This window comes from Hylobates moloch, unplaced genomic scaffold (genome assembly GCF_009828535.3).
Source record: "Hylobates moloch isolate HMO894 unplaced genomic scaffold, HMol_V3 SCAFFOLD_3, whole genome shotgun sequence".
In the NCBI taxonomy this organism is placed as follows: domain Eukaryota; kingdom Metazoa; phylum Chordata; class Mammalia; order Primates; family Hylobatidae; genus Hylobates; species Hylobates moloch.
The window spans coordinates 176636444-176651837 of NW_026652278.1; the positions used below are offsets into that span (position 1 = coordinate 176636444).

Here is a 15394-nt window from a genome sequence, read left to right on the forward strand (position 1 = left end):
CTTGAGAGGAAAAGGGAAGTCATATTTGGTGCCATCCTCCGGACTCCAAATGTTTTTGTGCCTGGCCGTAATTATATATATATGCGCATATATATATATATATATATATATATTTTTTTTTTTTTTGGAAACATGAAGCACGGTGGGTGCCCAGGCTGGAGTGCAGCGGCGCCATCTTGGCTCACTGCAAGCTCCGCCTCCCGGCTTCCCGCCATTCTCCTGCCTCAGCCTCCGGAGTAGCTGGGACTACAGGCGCCCGCCACCACGCTTGGCTGTCAAATTAGCTATTTTTAAGGTAATTGATTCTGAAAGGCAAGTCAGAATGTATAAAGCTCAAATGAACTTCTCTGTGTTATACACTGTTTCTGTACTATTGATTCTTGACTACACTCTTCCTGCCCACCCTCAATCTAGTTCCAGTCCAGGTGCCCTGTTTTCAGTTCCTAAACCACACCATGTCATCTCTAGCGTCAAGCATTTTTGTCTACAACATTTTTCCTTCCTACCTACAACCCATACTTTATATCGTTAACTTCTATTCCTCATTTTTATCTTCATTTCGAGTAATACACTTGGGAAAATCTTCCATAAACTCATAAGTTTTAAGTGAAGAAACCCTTATCTGTGTGTCCACAGTATCCCCTAGCGCTTGGTACTGTGTTATCATAACACATATCATTGCCTTGTCATTGTCTATTTACCACCAGACTAAGTCCAAGAGGCTTCTTTTTTGTTTTGTTTTGTTTTGTGTTTGTTTGTTTGAGATGGAGTCTTACACTGTCGCCTGGGCTGGAATGCAATAGCGTGATCTTGGCTCACTGCAACCTCCACCTCCTGGGTTCACGCGATTCTCCTACCTCAGCCTCCCGAGTAGCTGGGATTACAGGTGCACACTACCACGCCCGGCTAATTTTGTGTATTTTTAGTAGAGATGGGGTTTCACTATCTTGGCCAGACTGGTCTCAAACTCCTGACCTTGTGATCCGCCCACCTCAGCCTCCCAAAGTGCTGGGATTACAGGCGTGAGCCACTGTGCCCAGCCCCCAAAGGCTTCTTGTAGGTCTTGTCTGTTGTTCTATTCTAGTGCCTTGCACAGTGCTTGAAATATGGAAGAATCTTTAAAAAATCATATTGAGTACAGTTGGCTGTCTGGATCCATGGGCTCCACATCCTTGGATTCAACCAACTGTAGATTGAAAATATTCAAAAATTAAAAAAAAATCGCATCTGTACTGAGCAGGTACAGACTTTTTTCTTGTCATTATTCCTTAAACGAAACCGTATAACAACTATTCACATAGCATTTACATTGTATTAGGTATTCTAAGTAATCTAGAAATGATTAAAGAAAAAGCAAGGATGTGTGTAGCTTATATGAAATAGTGTGCCCTGTTATATCAGGGACTTGAGCATCTGTAGATTTTGGTGTCTTTGGGGGTCCTAGAGCCACTCCCCTGTGGATACGGAGGGATGAGTGTATGGAGGTGGTAAATGACTTGCTCCAGGTCACGTTAGTGAAAGAGCAAGGGATGTGCCCTCGGCCATTCAGTTCTAGAATCTGTGCATTTAACCACGATGCATGTAGCCAGACATAGAGCTGTTATTCCAAAACACTGAGAATTAGTAACAAGGGCTCTTTAAACTATTGGATCTAAAGTCAATTTCAACCAGATTAAATCTATTTCATTACTTTTTACAAATGTTGTTTTCTGGGTGGGGCCTTTTGGAAGGACGAAGTTAATTATGAAATAAAAATGGAAAAATGAATTTCATCCAAAATACATTTTCTGCAGATTTAAATGTCTGTGTATATTACATACACATGCATCTCTATATATGCACGTCTTTACATAGATATACCCATAAATGTATATGTCATATACAGTGTATTAGGGATAGTTCTCCGGAGACAGAACACACACACACATACACACACATATACACACACATACACACACCCACACCCCACCACACACACATCCACACACACATATATATGCACACATACACACACACACACACACACACACCCTGCCAAGCACCTCGTAACAATGTTTCAGTTAACAGAAGACCCACATAGACAATGGTGGTAGCATGACATGAGATTCTAGTGGAGCTGGAAAATTCCTATTGCCTGGTGATGCTGTAGCCGGAATAAAGTCATAGTGCAGCGCATTACCCATATGTTTGTGGTGATGCTGGTGTAAATAAATCGTGCTGCCGGACATATAAAAGTATATCACAGCCTAGGCGCGGTGGTTCACGCCTGTAATCCCAGCCCTTTGGGAGGCCGAGGTTAGTGGATCACCTGAGGTCAGGAGTTTGAGACTAGCCTAGCCAACATAATGAAACCGACAACAAAAATTAACCGGGCATAGTGGTGCGTGCCTGTAGTCCCAGCTACTCTGGAGGCTGCAGCAGGAGAATTGCTTGAACCCAGGAGGTGGAGGTTGCAATGAGCCAAGATCGCGCCATTGTACTCCAGCTTGGGCGATAGAGCTAGACTCCATCTGAAAAAAGAAGTATAGCACATGTAATTATGTACAGTACATATTTGACAATAATAGTAAATGACTGTTACCTGTTTATGTGTTTACCATATCCTATGTTTTATCATTATGGTAGAGTGTATTTCTACTTATAAAAACAGTGAACTGTAAAGCAGCCTCAGGTACCTCCTTGAGGAGCTCTTCCAGAAGGCATTGCTATCACAAGAGATGACAGCTTCATGTGTGTTTGGCCCCTGAAGCCCTTCCTGTGGGACAAGATAGAGGTGGAAGACAGTGATATTCATGATGCTGACCGTGTGTAGGCCTAGGCTAACGTGTGTTTGTGTATTAGTTTAAAAAACTAAAAATTAATAAACAGAGGAAAACTTATAGAGATATAAAGAAAGAAAATATTTTTCTGCAGCTGTACAATATGCCTATGTTTCAAGCTAAGTGTTATTATAAAATCGTCAAAAGGTTAAAACAGTCAAAAGGTTAAAATTAAAAGTTTATGAAGTGAAAATGTTACATCAGCCAACTTTGATTTATTATTGAAGGAAGAGTGCTTCTTTTTTAATGATGTAGTGTAGGCTCTAAGTAGTTTTCATGAAGTTTGCAGTTGCTACCCAGGCCTTCATAGGCACTCACTACTCACTCACTGACAACCAGAGTAGCTTCCAGTCCTGCAAGCTCTATTCATGTGAAGTGAACTACACAGGTATACCAGGTTTTATATTTTATACCATAATTTTACCATACCTTTTCTATGTTTGGGTACACAAATACCATTGTGTTCCCGTTGCCTGCAGTATTCAGCACAGTAACCTGCTGTAGAAGTTTGCAGCCTAGAACAATAGGCTATACTGTTTAGTCCAGGTGTGTAGGAGGCTGTGTCAACTAGATGTGTGTAAATGCACTCTAGAATGTTCACACAAAGGCAAAATTGCCTAACAACGCATTTCTCAGAATGTATCCCCCCTCGTTAAGTGACACATGACTCCATGTATATATACAAAGAGAGACATAGAGAGAGACAGCGTGCACACACAAGAATGACAGGGAGAGAGAGATTCATTATAGGATTATTATGGGAATTTGCTCCCATAATTCTAAAGACTGAAGAAGTCCCATGATCTGCTGAAGAACTAGGAAAGCTGGTGGTATAATTAGGTCCGAGTCCAAAGGCCCACAAATTAGCTCCACCACACTAGCTGGCTGTGGTGTTGGTATCTGTAATCCCACCTATTTGGGGGGCTGAAGTGGGAGGATCACTTGAGCCAGGAGTTTGAGACCAGCCTGAGCAACATAGAGAGCTCTAAAACAGAAAAAAGAAAATCAGGAGCACCAGTGCTCCAGGGCAGGAGAAGATGGATGTCCTAGGTCAAACAGAGAGAAAATTCTCCCTTTCTCTGTGTTTTTGCTCTATTTGGGCCCTCGGTGGATTGGATGGGATGCGCCCAGCTGCTTAGTGAACGTGATTTCCTTTACTCGGTCTACTAAGTCAAATGCTAATCTTTTCTAGGAACACATTCACAGACACGCAAAAAGTATGATTTACCAGTTATCTAGGCATCCTTTAGCCCAGTCAAGTGGCCACAGAAAGCTGAACATCATATACATGTATGTATGAATATATACATGTTCCTTACCCTGGATTTCTCTTTCCCTGTCACTCTTATAATTTGTGTATTTATTTGGGGAAAGAATAGTTATCAAGACTTCTAGAGGAAGCCAACTGTTTACATAAGCTTCTGAGTTACAAAGCCTAACTCTATCCAATCTAAGTTAAATTTAAGAATGAATGTTGAGTACATCTGGTTTGTGTATGGTGTTCTGGCAGAGCTCAATTTAATGCATTTCAAAAAGCATCTAGTGAGCACATGCCAAATAATGGCCTCACTTCAGGCTTTGGGCTGTATAAATAACATACATCCCAATGTGGGGAAACCAGACAATAAACACAATAATTTACAGATGATTTAAAGGAGGATGAGTGTCATGAGAAGAAAATAGTAAAAGGTAAGGAGGAGAGGAACTACATCGTTTGGGATCGCAATTTTAAACAGAGTCAAAACTTGAAATAATTTTAGAATGTTGCAAATATATCTAAAATATGTAGGAAATCTTGTATGGTCACATAAGTCTAGAATTAGAAAAATAGAGAATAAACTGAAAATTCAAAATTAATATATTAGAAAAATTTTGGAACTTTTAAATTATAGCAAGATAATTAAAATATTTTCATAAATGTACCTTTATTTTGTTATCAGGAATTAGGCAAAGGCTGTTGAAATATTCGCAAACACAACCCAGCTCTAGAAATGAGGAAGTGGTGCATCTACGGATATGCAGGAGGGAGTGCTGAAAGAACAGCTCATGAGGTAGTGCAGGCAGAGGCAGGTTGATGGCAGCAGTGACTCCAATTTGCTCTCACTCTGTGTCTCCATTCCCTTTGGTAGTGCAGGCAGAGGCAGGTTGATGGCAGCAGTGACTCCAATTTGCTCTCACGCTCTGCCTCCATTCACTTTGGTAGTGTCCTCTCACACAGACGCTGGGATTGGAAACCAGATTGCTTTGACAAATGGGGCATTAGCAAATATGAGACATGCAACAACTTGAGAAGTACTCATGTGCTGAGGCATGTTTATTGATACACGTAGAGACCTGAGACCACTATGCAAATATGCTCCCACCAGCCCTCTGGAGGATGAGATGATTGCCCGCAACAACTGAGCCAAGCATGGTTTTATTTTTGTTTTTTTGTTTGTTTGTTTGTTTTGTTTTGTTTCAGATGGAGTCTCGCTTTTTTGCCCAGGCTGGAGTGCAGTGGTGTGATTGTGTCTCACTGCAACCTCTGCCTCCCGGGTTCTAGCAATTCTTCTGTCTCAGCCTCCTGAGTACCTGGGACTACAGGAGCATGCCACCATGCCCGGTTAATTTTTGTATTTTTAGTAGAGATGGGGTTTCACCATGTTGGTCAGGCTGGTCTCGAACTCCTGACCTCAGGTGATCCACTCACTTCGTCCTCCCAAAGTGCTGGGATTACAAGCGTGAGCCACCATACCCAACCCTGAGCCAACCATGGTTTAACCACCAGTGATCTGAGTGGCCAGGTGGTCTTTGATGATCCACGAGCTGACCAAGGTTATCACAGATGCTCACATGAGTCTAGCCCAGACCAGAACTTCCAAGCAGAGTGCAGCTGAAATTGCTTTCATAGAATGAGTTAATAAATGGTTGTCATGTTAAACCAGTAAGGTTAAGTGGTTTGTTACACAGCAAAAGCTAACTGACACAGTGCATTTAACTACTTCAATTCTGATAACCCATCACAGAATATTTTAGCTAAGAACTACTTCATCTAATTTATAGTCCTTTATATTTTTCTCTGTTGGAAGCATTTCATAGAGACAAACTAGTTGCTATTTAAGTAAAATAGTGCACCATTATGCATACGTTTTTGTTACCTATGTAGACGATGAGAAAATAGAATTGTTTTAAATTCCTAGGGACACTTAGAAGTTCTAGGTTGACATTTATCAAATTTTCATTATTATGTCTAAGCACAGTCTTTCCCTACTACCTCTCAAATAAAGAGTTACCTGCTAGGTGCACATCTATCCCACGAATTTGTCAGCTCAAAGGAACAAGGCCAGCAGTTATGCTTGACTATACAGAATAAATACAGAGTATGAAAATTGAAATTAGACACACTTATTATAAAATGTGATGATTATTTCCATTCCAGGACCAAATTGAATAAAAAAACCTTATTGATCTGGATTGAATTTCAATTTGCTAAGATTTGAGCAAGCCAACTTCTGCCCAGTAATGTTTGAATAGAAAGGCTTATGAGGCCAATAGTCTGTTCATCACAGGTGATAAAGTTTTTTTTTTTAAGTCAATAAATTACTTTTTACTACAGGAGAAATGTATGCTTTATATGCCAACAAAGAGTTGAAATGCCAGAAGCACTTGAGGACTAAATTAGAGAGCACTTATTTCATCACAACAGAACGCTAATGCCAGTGCTTGATTACAACAATCCATCCAGTTGCATGAATTTGGGCTGCAAGGCACCCAGGCTTTTATATTCATTAGCAAAGTTATTGATTCTGGAAAGTTACCTCTAATAAAACTACACCATTTTCTCAGGCCTGTTATATAGGTGCAGACAAATTATTTGATCAATGATATTGAGCAAAAGTCTCTAATCTCTTTTCCCTCCTCCCAGAATTGTACATGGCGACAAGCAGCAGCATGAAGAGGAGCTGTGGGGCCAGGTTTGATTTGGTTTTATGTAGCTATATAAATATTTGATAATTAAATCAGATTGTTTCAATAAAAATATTAAATAAAAGCTAAAGTTAAAAATGACAAAATAGGCTGGGTGCGTTGGCTTACGCCTGTAATCCCAGCAATTTGGGAGGCCGAGGTGGGTGGATCACTTGAGGTCAGGAGTTTGAGACCAGCCTGACCAACATGGTGAGACCCCATCTCTACTAAAAAATACAAAAGTTATTCGGGCATGGTGGCAGGCGCCTGTAATCCTGGCTACTTGGGAGGCTGAGGCAGGAGAATTGCTTAAGCCCAGGAGGTTGAGGTTGCAGTGAGCCTAGACTGCACCATTGCACTTCAGCCTGGTCAATGAAAGAAAAACTCCATCTCAAAAAAAAAAAAAGACAAAATAGTATAATATTATATTCATAAAAATAATTTTACATTTACACAAAGGTGTAATTCACTGTACATTAGCTTCAGCAAAACATCCATAAGTTATTCAATTTCCAGTTATTGGCTGCGTGAACTTTTATGCCCTTCAGCTCTATCTGTTAAAGAACGTATACCTCCATAGAGCTTCCATAAAATAGTTTTTAATTAATTTAATCAAAGAATATTGTTCCAAGAATATAGTTAATAGACTGAATGGAATTTTTATAAATGAAATTAATAAAGATGGAAATCTGTTACTTAAAAAATAAGATTCTAGCTATTCTATCATTGTGTTTCAATTTTAATTTCAATTCTAATATTTAAATATTAGAATCACCTTGCCAAATTCCACACAAAAATCCTGCTGATATTTTGATGGGAATTGCATTGAATCTATTACATTAATTTGGGGAAAATTAATATTTAAAAATATTGAGTTTTCCAATCCAATCACAAAGTATACCTCACCATTTATTAGAAATTTAATTTTCTCAGCAATGTTTGTAGTTTTTAGTGTGGATATTTTCCACCTATTTTCTTAAATTTACCTCTAAATATGACATATTCTTGATGTTCTTATATAAATATTTAAAGTTCACATTCATAAGAAAATTCAGACCACCAACTGGGAGACATTATTTGTAAAACATATGTTTGACAAAGAACTTGTATGCAAAAGGTATAAATAATTTTTGCAATTAAATAATAACAATATAAAGAAAAATTGCAAATATGGAAAAGATTGAGATACATTTGAAAATAGAAGATACATGACCCACAAGCAGATTAAAAGCTGCTCAACATCATCAGTTATCAGGAAAATGCAAATTAAAATCACAGCAACTTATCCATTCACACACTAAAATTATTACAATTTAAAACCCAATAGTAATAAGATTTGGCAAAAATATGGGGCAACAAAACTTCTCATGTACCGCTGAACAGGTTTATAAAACGGTGCAACCACTTAGGAGAATTGTTTGGCAGTTTCTCAGGCTTAGATATTTGTCCCAAGAATTGAAACACAGGTTCACAAAAATACTTGCCTAGAAATGGTCACAGCAGCTTGATTTCATCATAGCCCCAAAAGAGAGACAACCCAAATGTCCATCAAATCACAGACATGGGAAAATGAATCAACAACATAGATCTCATGTTATTTTAGGTAAGTCTCTTCTAAGTGGACAGGTTTTTATTTTCCAATCACGTAAGACAAATTCTCTAGAAAACTGGACATAGTACCCACCTCACAAGTTCACTGTGAGCATTAAATGAATTGGTTTATTTAACACGTCTCAAACACTGTCTGGAAAATTCAGAGCACTATATATTCAGAGCACTATATATATGAGTCTTGGTTATGAGTATTACTGAACCTTCTATGTGTCTTGCTTTTCCTGTATTTCTTGTTACCTCGTTCCCCTTCCTCATGGCTCCTTTTGAAGATAGTATTTAATTTACATCTCCATTACTGTTCGGAAGCTGTGTCCTTTGTTATACTATTTTAATAGTCACCCTTAAAATTTGAATGTGTGTATAAAACGTAAGTCCTAAAGTTAATCAATGTCTTTACTTTCTTCACCCTCAGATTCAAGGACCTAAGAATGATTTATTTCTCATCATTCCTTTCAAATCACATTTGCAGTTGTATTTTTAAAATTTCTGCCTTGCTTTTATAACCCACAAATTAGACATTGTTTGATATTGAACAAAAGCAAGAGTCAGTTAGATCTACTCTGTGTTCCTTGTCTCCCTTCCTTGATACATTTCAGACCTTCCTTATGGGACCCTATTCTTTGTTTGTTTTTGAAGCCCAACCTTTAGAAGCTGTTTTATGAGGCTTATTTAGAAGTAAACTCTTTCAAAATCTGCTCATTTGTCTTTATTTTGTCCTCATTCTTGAAAGATACTTTAGCCATATAAACTATTCTCCATTGCCCATTATTTTCTCTGAACACATTGAGGGCATTTCACTGTGTTCTCGCTTTGCTCATTGTTTTTGTGGCTCAGCTAGCTGTCAGTCTGAATGTTCCTTCGTAGGATGTGCGCTTGTTTCTTCTAGGTCCCTTTGGGCACTGTAGACGCAGGTCCTCTTTATACTACAATTTTGGCTTGTGTATTGAGGTCCGCATAAACAGTATGGACTTAGGTTCCCAACCATGGCAGCCCAGTGGGTACCACATTAACAGGGGTGAAGTTTTTACTTTTTCTCCATCTTTATGAAGATTGAGACAGGAGTTAGGTAGATTGTTTTTCCATTCTCAGGGGTCTGGCTTTATGCAGATGGTCTCAGGTTTGAACTCCAGGCCACAGGACACTGCGTGTGGTCCCAGGGAGTCTGGTGGCTTCAATGCTAGCTTTGCTCCTCGTGCTGTGCTCCTGCCTAGGTCCTGCCCACATGGACTTCCTTCACCTTCATGCAGGCTCATCCATGCTTTACACGTTATGCATGCCCATTTGTGTGTCCCAACTTAGCATTTTGATTTGTTATATGAATAAAAATCAAGAGAGATGCAAGATCCCTAGTCAGTCCTACTTGTGGAAATCGAAATCCCCTACACATTTTTTCATCCATTTGAATTTATTAAGTTTGAGGAAAATGTCTTAACAAATAAGCAAGTTTGGCTAGTCCTAGAAACTATATCTCTAACTTCTAACTTGGGAGTTACTGTACCAATTATATGGTGAAAAAAATTATAGTTCATAATTATTTGGTATTAAAAAAGACCTAAAAATCATATTTTATTCATTCCTTTTACATCTATGAGGCAAAATGACAATGCAAAATTAAATAAATGTGATTATCTACCAGCAAAATTTGGATTAAAGACTATTTTCATGCGGAAAATGTGATAAAGATAAAACGTCACATAGACTGTGAGAAAAAATGTATTGTTTTCACATATTCTTGTAAATATATTCTTACCCTTTTTGTCTAACGTGTAGCTAAATATCAAAGGGCCATTGACTATATATGTATATAGCCGATGCTGAAAAAGGCTATTGAATTGTTTCAATTAGCAACATGGCAAAAATATTAAAGCCTTTCACATGTTTTTTTTGAGACAGAGTCTCGCTCTGTTGCCCAGGCTGGAGTGCAGTGGCCCAATCTCAGCTCACTGTAACCTCTGCCTCCCGGGTTCACGCCACCTCCTGCCTCAGCCTCCCGAGTAGCTGGGATTATAGGCACACACCACCATGCCCAGCTAATTTTTGTATTTTTTGTAGAGATGGGGTTTCACCATGATGGCCAAGATGGTCTGATCTCCTGACCTTGTGATCCGCCCACCTTGGCCTCCCAAAGTGCTGGGATTACAGGCGTGAGCCACCCTGCCCAGCCCTTTCACGTTTTATATCTTGTAATTTCCTACTCTGCTCTACACCATAGGGATGATCCTTCCAAAAGCATCCTATTTAGATTCTGCTGTTAAATCACCTTTGTTGGCCTGGCCAGTTATCAAATTCAACAGCCCCTTCATCATCAAAGACTCGCCCTCTATCCGCATCCCATTCCTTGCTTCCGCCAATAATTTGACTAGTAAAGAAGTCACTGCATGCCACAAATTGTCAGTGCTGACTTCCTCAACAAGGAAGTTATTTATTTACTTATTTAATATATGAGTGACTCAGATGCACATTCCATCTTGAGAATACCAACTCCTGATGCCAGCTGATTGTCAGTCATGGCTACAACAGAAGACTGGATTCACTCAAATAGTTTAAATAAACACAACGTAATAAAGGGACTACTTACAGAAGTGAAGCAGGGTTGAGGAAAGACACAGGGGATGCTGAGCTACTCAGAGCTGCAGTGACAGCATGCGGAAATACAATTACTGAAGTTCCATAAGGCTGGAATTGTGAGTCTATCCAGGAATAGCTGAATTTGCAGAGGAATGCAGCTGTCCACAGAGAAACAATGGCAAAGGAGCAATGGAGCAGAGAAGACGTCGTCTAATTTCTCTTTACTTTCTACTGTATAATATGGTAGAAGGCTTGCTTTTGGCTGTGCTGGAAAACATACAGAAAGGAAAACCAAAAGATAAGCTTTAGGTTTTAAAATCTCCACTCAAGATGCAGGTGGAAAATTAGAAAGCCACTGTGGTGATCTTAAAATATATCTTGTATATCTGAAGTCAGCTACACAAAGGAGAAAACATCAAAACTAACCGCATTGATTGTGTAGTTTCAGTACCTGTTAAATGCATAATTCCATTGATTCAGTTTGGCAATGGCTGAGCAACTGATTGTAAAGGAAAAGGACCCTAAGATTTAGTATGGCAAACCGAGATAAATTTAAGAACTTCTAGCCCACCAATCTCCTGAAAGCTCTTTGTAGCCAGAATCACCTCTGCCTAAGTTGTTCCTGGCTTGAAGATCTGCTCTGAGAAGAGATACCATGTACATCAATGGAACTACAAAATCTTGAAAACTTATGCCAGAAGGAAGCTGGAAAGCATAAAAAAATTTAATTCTTACAAACTTTTTTTTTTCTGCCTTCTCTTACCTCTCTAGCTATAATTTTGGATTTGTCTATTTTTATTTTCATTTATATCAAATGTTGTTTATATATTTTGAAGCTGTTATGTGATGCTTGCATTTAGGATTCTTGTGTCCTCTTGATGCATTAACACTTACCATTATAAAATGGCTTTCTGTACCTGGCATCCCTCTTTTTCCTGATTTAACATACCCACAGTAGATTTCTTATTATTAGAACTTATGTAGTACATTTTTGTTCTTCCTCTTACTTTTAAAGTGAATTTCTTTTAGATGGAATGTTGTTGTGTCTATGAAAAAAAGTCTATCTTTTAAAATTTAGTATTTAGACTATTTACCTTTAATGTAATTATGGGCATAGTAGGGTTTAAATCTACCATCTTGCTATTCGTTTTCTATTTGTTCCATATTTTTCTTATTTCTTTTGGGTTTCTATCTTTCTCCATGTTAATTGAATATTATTTAATGTTTGCACACTGTGGCCTTATTAGCTACAGCTCTTTATTTTATAGATGTTGTTTTTGGGTTTACAATCTTTAACTCATCACAATATACTTTCAAATAATATTTTACCACTTTGTATATAACATAAGACCATTAAACAGTGTACTTTCTGTCTCCTGTCCATTTTTAATTTATCACAATGTACCTTCAAATAATATTATCCATTTTGGAAATAATATAAGAAACTTAAAACAGTATGCTTCCATTTTTCTCTTTTTTTGAGAATTACCATGCATTTTATTTCTGCATATGTTACAAATTTCAGATGACACTTTCTTCTTGCTTTAAACTGTTAATTTTATTCTAAATATTTTTTTAAATGAGAAAAAAAATTGAATTTACCCCCAAGGTAGCATTCTTGTGTTCTATCTTTTTTGTGTATTGTAAATCCAAGTATCTATTTGATACGATTTTCTTTTATTATAAATAACTTATTTCTGCATTTATTGTAGTGTAAGTCTGCTGTTGACAAATTACCCCAGCTTATTTTTTTCTAAAAAGTTTATCCTCATTTTTGAATGATGCTTTTGCTGTTTGCTGAATTTACAGTACTAGGTTGACAGTTTTTAAATTTTTAAAGTAAAATTCTAACACCTTGGTTTTGCTTCATTTCTGATGAGTTTCAGTCATTCTCGTTTTTGTTTCCCTGTGTGTAGTATGTATTTTTTTCCAGTTGTTTTAAAGTTTTTTCTCCACCACTAGGTTACAGTAGTTTCATTTTGATATAGCTTGTGGTGCTTCTCTTTGTGGTTTGTCCTGATTTTAGTCAGCTGATTGGTGAGTGTATAGCTTTCATTAAACCAGTAAAACGTTTAGCTATTTTCTTTTAAGTATTTTCCTACCTCCTTCCTCCCCATCCTACTCTTGCTTTCTCTCGGACTCTGCTTGCATGTATGTTAGATTGCTGGCTGTTTTTCTACTGTTCACTGATTTTGTATTTTATTTTTAGTCTTTTTTTCTCACCTTGCTTCAGTTTGGATAGTTTCTGTTGCAATATTTTCAAGTACGTCGATCTTTCCTTTCACAGTTTTGAGTATGCTCTTAAATCCAGTGAATTTTTCAATTTAAATATTGTATTCTGGGCCAGGTGTGGTGGCTCATGCCTGTAATCCCAGCACTTTGGGAGGCCAAGGAGGGCGGATCACCTGAGGTTGGGAGTTAGGGACCAGCCTGACCAACATGGAGAAACCCTGTCTCTACTAAAAATACAAAATGAGTGGTGGCACATGCCTGTAATCCCAGCTACTCAGGAGGCTGAGGCAGGAGAATCGCTTGAACTCAGGAGGCGGAGGTTGCAGTGAGCCAAGATCAAGCCATTGCACTCCAGCCTGGGCTACAAGAGTGAAATTCCGTCCCCCGCCAAAAAAAAAATTGTATTTTTTAGTCCCAAGTATTGATACATGGAAAAAGTGTACTACTGCTACCACCATTATCAACATCGTAACAAGTGTTTTATAGCACTTTTAAGACTATAAATGCTTTTATAGATATTCACAGATTTTATGCTCACTGGGGCTTGGTTATTTCCATCTTAAAGATATGAAGTGTGAGGCTCAGAAAATAAGTCAGTTATTCAAACATACTAGGAAAAAAATTGTATGCTAGAACTGAAATCTAAATCTATCCAAGTCAATTTTTATTTGCTACTTCATGCTGCCCATATCTATAGTTGATCTTTTACCATACCATGATCTTAGGAGACTAGGAAACAATAAAAGCACAAGTAAGAAAATGATTCCTTCTATACCTTTCAAACCAAATAGCTATCTAAGACAGCTTATCCAAATAATCCAAGTCAAATAAAAGCATGCTTCAGTTCTCTAGATATTATAAGCAAAAGTGTAAAAGATAGCTTTGTGCCTCCAGTGAAGAGTAGTCAGGCAACCAGAAGGCATACCTAGCGATATAATATTTATTATTTCCTGAGCTTTTATTGCTCGGTGTTCAATAGTCCTGTGAGATAGTTCTCATTATTCTTTATTTATACATGAGAAAACTTTCTCACAGAAGTCGCATAACTTGCTCAGCGTCCCATGGATAGTAAGTGGCCCAGGCAGCACTTGAGTCCAGGTCAGTCTTGCTTTTTCCCTTTCTTATTCACTGTCCTACCTTGCCTCTATGTTTGTGTCCCTGCTTAGTCACTTCTGTTGCACTGTTGATTTGTCTTTTTTTAATATACATGTGATTTATTTACTGCAATTGACAAATAATTGTATCTATTTATGGCATTCAACACAGTGTGTGGTTTTTTCTTTTTCTTTTTTTTTTTTCTTTTGAGACAGATTCTTGCTCTGTCACTGAGGCTGGAGTGCAGTGGCATGATCTCAGCTCACTGCAGCCTCTGCCTGCTGGGCACAAGCGATTCTCCTGTCTCAACCTTCCAAGTAGCTGGGGCCATCCAGGCATGCACCACTGTGCCTGGATTGATTATTTATTTATTTATTTATTTATTTATTTATTTATTTATTTATTTATTTATTTATAGAGCCCTCTTATAGAAGTCTCCCTGTATTTCCCAGGCTGGTCTCAAACTCCTGGGCTCAGCAGTCCTCCTGCCTTGGCCTCTCAAAAGCCCTGGGATTACAGATGTGAACCACTGCACCTGGCCTAACATGATGTTTTGAAAAACATATATATTGTGAAATGGATAAATCTAGCTAAACACATACTTTTTTTTTGTTTGTGGTGAGACCACTTAAAGCCTACTCTTTCAGCAATTTTCAAGTATATCACCATGGGGTACAGTAGATCTCTTAGACCTGTCCTTACTGTCTAGATGACATTTTGCGTCCTTTGACCAACATGCTGATTTATCTTTAACATATTGTTTTGCTACATTGTGGTAGGCAGAACTTTGGTCTTTGTGATCTCAGCCACCTAGTGTTACATCCTTTTATGTTACATGGCAAAGAGGCTTTGCAGATGTAATTAATGTTACTCCTCAGTTGACTTTAAGAAAGGGAGATTAACCTAGATTATGCAGGTGAGCTGGATCTAATCTCATGAGCTCTTTAATCATTGGAAGAGGATGGTAGAAGAGAAAATCAGAGATTATAAGTGAAAAGGTTGGAGATGTCATTACTGGCATTCAAGATACAGGGGGCCAGAAGCCACGGAATATGGGTGGCTTCAAAAGCTGAGCCAATAGCTAGCAAAATCATGAGGACACTCACTCCTATAGCAACATG

At 38.1% G+C, this 15394-nt stretch overlaps 1 long non-coding RNA gene across 1 annotated transcript in view; it reads left to right on the top strand.

Annotated features, from left to right (window-relative positions):
* The first annotated feature begins 199 nt into the window (after positions 1-199).
* Positions 200-15394, top strand: part of LOC131382994 (uncharacterized) — a 31543-nt gene continuing 16348 nt past the window's right edge. Inside the window, exons 1-2 of the long non-coding RNA XR_009212641.1 lie at positions 200-295; positions 6724-6772. This is a non-coding gene — a long non-coding RNA (uncharacterized LOC131382994). The remainder of the gene's footprint in view (positions 296-6723; positions 6773-15394) is intronic.